Consider the following 7,277-nt stretch of genomic DNA (forward strand, 5'->3'; position numbering starts at 1 on the left):
CAAGGTTTTACTGTACATACCGCAATAGAATACTATATATCAATAAAAATAAACTACCATTACTTTCAGTAAATTATATAAATCTTAGCATTATCATACTGTTTTATAACAGTAACTTTAAAACGATTATATAGAGTGTGTGCCTTTTTATAAAGTTAAAAACATCTAAAATGATGTGTGTTTTTAGGGCATATACTGTATTAAGGAACTCTGCACACATATACCCCCAAGAGCGTGATCATTCAGGATGATTGTTACTTTGGGTTGGGGAAGGAAGAGAAAAGAATAGAAGACCACGTGAGCTCATTTAAGTTACCATCAGGGCTCTACTTTTCATAATTGATGCAGGTTCACTATGTTATTTAAAATAAGCAAACACGTGCTTGCTTCGGCAGCACATATACTAAAATTGGAACGATACAGAGAAGATTAGCATGGCCCCCGCGCAAGGATGACACGCAAATTCATGAAGCGTCCCATATTTTTAGTAAACTTCATATATTGAAAAAAATAAAATAAGCAAACAACTAAATATAATGAACCATTCGTGTCTTGAAACAAGAATTGTAATTAATCTAGGTCCTAGGAAAATAAATAGTTTAAAAAAAAACATAAAACTTTGCAAAGAGAACTTATAATTTTTCCCCTCTCTCCCTCTCCATCAGGAGTCAATTGAAATACTAAACATATTTCTGCTTCTTCCGATTCTAAGATTCTCTGGCTTTTTTTCAAATGTCAGCAGTCACACAACTCAAGGAGAAACTTTTGATATTCACATTTATTGTAATATAGAATATAAATGCATTTTGATTCTTCTTCTTGAACTTAAAAAGCGTGTATGGTTAAAAATGCAAACCCAGGAAGTGAGGAATCATTATTTCAATCACAAACTGAGATGATTTTATACAAGGAAATATAAGTGGCTACGGTAAGCAATGGGTTATAGAGGGGGGGCTGGAGAGAACAAAATAAAGATGTTAAAGTGGCATGTTAAGGAGGAGCCAAAGCAAGGATAGCTGATTTTATTTTATTTTATTATTTTATTTTATTTTATTTTATTTTATTTTATTTTATTTTATTTTTTATACATACATACATTTATTTTTATACATACATATGTACATTCAATGTACGTATGTACAATTATTCACACAATTATACACATTCAATTATACACACAATGCCTACGTACATTCAGGTGTCTTATGTTTAAATGACTGAGTGATTATTGGAAACCCAGCCTTTAGGGGCAGAAAAATGTTGAAGGTCATCCAAGATTCACTTAATCCATTTCATTTGTCTTCACATTATTCTGAGTAATTCCCTTACCTTGCAGATGGATTAGATTGAATAAACAATATGCTTTCTCTGATTTTATCAATGTTCCTTAAAAACAAAACAAAAATTGAATTTGAAACCAGACCAAGAGTCTATTTCAAGTACTCAGGCTGTACCAGAGGGAGGCCTCACACTCCAAAGATTCAATTATGTAGGTTTATAGCCATTTACTACAAGCTTTAGGGACAATCTACATGTTTTGGTTGAATTCAAATACTACTTTTAAGATTTGGAAATCATTTGAATGTAATAGTCACAGAAAGTATTCTCCCTTGCTAAAAGAATTGTAAATATATTGAATATGTTCATCAAGTCATTATTAAGTCTAGCTATTCATCATATACCGGTTACACTTTAACCAAATCAGTCATGGCAAGGAAGCTTCTTAGAATTTATATGTCTCCGTTCTGTTTCTTTAGGTCCAGATAGGTGTACAGTAAAGTCTTGAGACATAGGTTTTTGGACAATCCAAATGCAGGTTTTATCTTTACTATTTTAGAGTCAGTAAACCAGAGGCAAGCTATGCCAGGCTATCCCTGGCATCTCAGACTTACACCTTTGTCACCACTTACAGTTTAGGCAGAAGAACGCATTCAGGCTTCCCATTGCTACATTTCAGGATTTCATTAGTGTGTGAGGCTTCCCAAATGAGTATTTCAAGTGACAGATGATTTTGTTGTGCCCCTTCTCCACAGCATCAATATCCACTATTCTATGGAGGATTAACTAGAGTAAGCACCCTGCAGTCACTGCTTATGAATTGTAAATGTGTGACAATTATGGCTCTTGAGGTACAAAACACATTTTTTATAGTGATTTGTGGGGCCCATTTTTATTGGGAACGAGCTTAAAACTGCCAGATTCATTAGCTACTTGAGCTACACTGGTCATATCCTTTGTGTGTTTGTGCATTAGGCTTTCTTAATCAGAGAAATAAGCTTACATAATTTCTTTTAAATTACACATAGTCGGGAAGGAGGTATTCAACACAGGAAGGATTGTGAGAAAAACTATAAAATAGAAATGCCAAGAGTGGATTCACATTAAAAAATATTTAATGAGCAATAAAATGCCTCTGTAGCGATTCCAAGGGATGCACAGCGTGGTCCGGGGAAGAAACAGTGTGCTCCAGTAATTTCTCTTGAGAATGGTACAATTTAGAGAGTCCAATTATTTTCCGCTGCTTGGGTCCCCTTGTCTGATTGTCTGTCTTATTGGGGCCCCCCCCCCGTTTGGGGTTATTAACAGTAAACTGATGTTGAGAGATTTACATCAAAGATGATTTCAGTGGTTGAATGTTACCTCACCTTCTGCAAAAAGACCACAAGGAGGATCTCATTGTGTGACAGACTCAAAGATATTTTCTCTATAAAAGGAGTATCATAAACATAAAAACAGAAAAAGCATAAAGTATAAGCACAGTTTTATCAGGACATCCACAAACTAATAAAAGTATATGAGGGTATGTGTGTATACGCACACATGTATACACATATATAAATATATATTTATGTATAATTTGTATATTTATTACATATAATTGGTCTATATAATTTATGTAAATGCAATGATGTTTATACTAATTTAATGTCATTGGCATTGATTCAGTAAATATCCATTGTACCAGGTACTCTGCTAGGTTTGGGCATACGATAATAGAATCAGCTTTCATCTCATGGAACTTACATCCCCATTGGGTTATGAGAAAGTTGTTAACCAAATACACAAATTGATGTATAATTAATAATTGTGCTTTCTCGCTCTCTGGTTCTCATAGTAAACCTAATCATTCGGACCTTTAGACTTCTGCCTGGACTTCTGAATTGATCAGTGAGCCAGCCTAGTATGTCAGAAGTGCTAAGCCACTAGTACAATATTGTTTTTTACCTCATGTATCATCAGGTACTCTTAAGACCCTCCTGCATAGGAGAAACAAATAAAAATAAAAAGCTGAGGCACATAACCAAACTATAAGCTGTTCCAGAATCCTTGTGAGTGGTCTCCTCCAGCTTAGGCCACGGCTTATTCCACCATTCCAAAATCCCCTTCTTCTGATGGTTAATTCATGTAATAGCTTGGCTAGGCTCTGGTGCCCAGTTGTTTGGCCAAACATCAATTTAGATGTTGCTGTGATGGTCTCTTCTAGATGTACTTGAACATTTACAATCATTTGACTTTAAGCAAAGTGGATTATACTCCATAATGCGGGTGGGCCTCATCAATCAGTTGAAGGTCTTAAGGCTCAAACTCCATTTCATGGGGAAGAAAGAATTCTCCCTCAAGACTGTAACATAGAAATTCTGCCTCAGTTTTCAGCCTGTTGGCCCGTCATATGGATTTCAGACTCAAGGCTGCAAAATGAACCCTGACTTGGATTTCCAGCCTGCCAGTCCACCCTATAGATTTTAGACTTTCCAAGCCCTACAATCTTGTGAGCCAATTCATTAAAATACATTTTACTCTCTCTATATAAATATCCTATCACTTCTGCTTCTCTTGAGAATCCTGTCTGATATACTATTAACTACTACAAAATAGATTAAATAGATTATCTGCAGTTGGTTTCCTTAGAAGCAAACTCTGAACTGAAACTTCGTGTGTAAATGATTGAGCAAAGAGATACTTCCAGTAAGAAGCTAGAAAAGGAGTGGAGGGAAAAGGAGAGGGAAAGGATGTGTTCCATCCATAGTATAATTTCAGGCAAGGTTTTAGCCCTATCCTGGTTTTATGGGGAGCGAATTGTATCTGAGAGTTGGTCCTACCTTGAGGAAAGAAGCTCAAGTTTCATATCCGACAGAAGTTAATCATTGGATGGGGATTAGTAGGACCTCTAACTCTACATACTTATGGCTTTCTTGTAGAAGCAGAGCACACAGACACACAGACACTACTACTGAGCTTGATTTGCAGTAATGGGAGTGAAGCATGGACAATCACGCTACACAGACAGTTAACAAATTTGGTTGATTTGGCCTAAGCCATACCGTATGCCAGTTACTCTGATAATGTACAGAGGCAAAGAATACAATGATGGGTTAAACATAGAATTTAATATGGTGGCATCTCTCTTGCACAGGAAAGAAATACCCTCCTTTTCCTGCTGCCCAAGAACAGGAAAGAAATTGTAGGGCAAATCCCATCACAGTAAATCAATTGATATCTGACACCCTACTGTGTTTCCAGCCCTGCACTGGATATGCTGAGGAAGAAACACAAAAGTCCAAGCCCAGTTTCCTCCTCTCCAGAACTTGACAAATAGAGTTTGGAAAATCATATATGTGGATTTTTATTATCTAAGTGAACCTCTTATTTATCTTACTTGAACCTCTTCATTTATAATGCAGGGATGATAATGATATATCTTTCATTTGACTGCTATGAACAATAAATACATGAATGAGGAATAGTTAGCAGAGAGAAAACCATAAATGAAAGCAATTTATACTTTTTATTCTTTTGCTGGACTTTCATGAAGTCATGAGCCTTGTTTTCCTCACCATTTTTTTGCGCATATCCTAACATGGTTCCTGACTCCTAATAGACATCTTATATGTCTCAAGAACGAACAGAAGACATTAACTAAGAAAACAATTAATCTTTTCCTCTTGCCTTTTTGCCTAACATTGTAACTTTTTTTTAAACATAGGATTCTCAAGGGCAAAGAGTTTATGCTAGTTGTAAGTTGCATACAGCTGGCAGTTAATGTTAAGTAATAATATTTGAGTCAATTATATATATATATTGTTCTTCAGGGATGTATCTATTGTTTATTAGCCTTTAGGGAAATGTCTTAAGTGTGAGGGAAAATAGAAGACATATGTGACACAGGTATTTGCTGAGCTGTTCAGTGAACTACATTGTTGAAATGTTGCCAAGCTCTAAAATTCTATTCAGAATTCTTAATCAGTCTACATACACTCTTTTCATCTGCAAACTTATCAGCTACATACCATCATCCATGTCTTCTGATTGCTCTAATTATAGTCTATTAAATAGCCTCCATCTACCTGAAATGTGTTCCTCTCTTGACAAGTGAAGGGTGCACCCAGGAAAGGGGACTGCATGTCTCTTCAGTCACTTACTCATTCTTCACGGAATGTGCATATCCCCATTGTGCTGGCACCATTATAACTTGGAAATAAAAAAGATGAATAAAATGTCTCCTCTCTGGTGATTAAAACACTAGTAGGGCAACACATATTTAAAAAATTTTGCTCTTGTATGATGCCCCTGGGTAGCTCTGTCAATTGAGCACCCGACTCTTGATTTCAACTCGATCCCAGGGTCATAGGATCGAGCCCTGTGTCAGGCTCTGTGCTGGGCCTGGAGCCTCTTGAGATTCTCTCTCTCCTTCATTTTTATGCTCTCTCTCTCTCTCTCTCTCTAAATCAAAAATCTTTAAAAATTTTGCTCTTATGGTATGCAATAAATAACAATAGATTTGCTAAATTAATCTTAAATTTACAACTTGAATTTTTACTTATTCATACATCCATGTAATCACCATCTATGACAAGAAAAATAAGGTATTACAGAAAGCTTGTTTATGTCCTTCCCCAGTCACTAAGTCCCTATCTAGAGAGAACAGTTACTCTGACTTCTAGCCTCCCAGATTAGATTTACTTGTAAAGAGACATTTAAAGAGAAAACTTTGATACTCTTTGAAAGTACTAGACACAGATGGGTCTAAGAAGATGCAGATGATAATGAAGCAAAAAAGACCTAAGAAGTGTAAGAAAATAAATCTTTATAGAGGTGGTGACACTTCAGTTCTATCTAGAAAAATGATACAAATTAATGAAAACATGGAGAAAGAGGGACTTCAATGGAGAAAGAAATGGCAAGCACAGGGAGCATTCTGTGTTTAGCAGGTGGTAAGTAGATCATTTTGCCAGACAGTAAGTTCAGTGATAAGAGGGGTATGAGGAATAAGAAAGAAACATTTGCATCAGACATCAAACTTTTCATAGTACGTTAGGAGTTTAAATATTACACTATGAACAACAGAAGGCCAAGAATACTCTAATTTGGGATTGGGGAAGAAATTTGGGAAGGGGTAATGTGAGGATAGGTTACACAGCACTGAGGCAACATTTCCCACCAAATATGCAAATATCAGAGTCATGATGTCCAAATGCCAACCCTACAGTCTCTTTCTGATGAGTATTTTCCCAGGTCCTTTCTAAAACTCAAATTGCACAGTGTGCCATGGGAGGTATCAGAGACTTTATAAGAGAAAAGTGTCACATGTTTAAATGATTTGGGCAGTACAGGGTTAAACATAGGAGATTTCTTTCATAAATAACTTCATAGTACCTTTAATATATGCATTAGGAATATTCAGAGAAGGGAATATATTTTCTCTTACATTTATATTTGGCTGAAATTTTTTTTTTTTTTAAATTAGAGTACCTTATGGTATGGATAGTGTTCCATAGTACTCAGGGAAATGTTGTTACAAGATAGAAACATGAAAAATGGCCTATTAGAAAATTCATCTCTGTCTTGCAGATTTCTAAACTGAGAAGCTCAAGCTATATCCACATCATTTAAAAATGTTTGATCATTGCCATAATTTTAATCAAATCATTTATCCACCCAGATGTTTTCATCATGAGACCTAAATTCCCAGAAATCTTCAAAGGTAGTACCTGAGGGTTGCTAGTGATGGAAGATAGGGAATCCCCTACTCTAATGAAAATATCTGGGAGGGTGTGAATAACATTTGTCCTCAAAATTGAAATCCTGCTCTTGAAAGTAAGATGTTAAAGGAAGGGAGGCCTTTGTGAAGGAGAACCCCTCTTAAATAACAGGCTCCTAGATACTAACTGAAGAGCAATCTTGAGTGACGGCTCGGTGGCCCTGAGATAGAAAGCTACACAGATATGATACGTTGTGAGGATGTGCTTGCAGAAAGTTTGTTCTGAATGGATGGGTTC

General features: G+C 36.0%; 1 non-coding gene across 1 annotated transcript; it reads left to right on the forward strand.

Annotated features, from left to right (window-relative positions):
• The first annotated feature begins 379 nt into the window (after positions 1-379).
• Positions 380-486, forward strand: LOC121017200 (U6 spliceosomal RNA). The gene has a single exon (XR_005784662.1). It is a non-coding gene; the product is annotated as a U6 spliceosomal RNA (small nuclear RNA).
• The last annotated feature ends 6,791 nt before the right edge of the window (positions 487-7,277 follow it).

The sequence above is a fragment of the Herpailurus yagouaroundi genome, unplaced genomic scaffold (assembly GCF_014898765.1).
Source record: "Herpailurus yagouaroundi ecotype Mexico unplaced genomic scaffold, PumYag 29, whole genome shotgun sequence".
In the NCBI taxonomy this organism is placed as follows: Eukaryota; Metazoa; Chordata; class Mammalia; order Carnivora; family Felidae; genus Herpailurus; species Herpailurus yagouaroundi.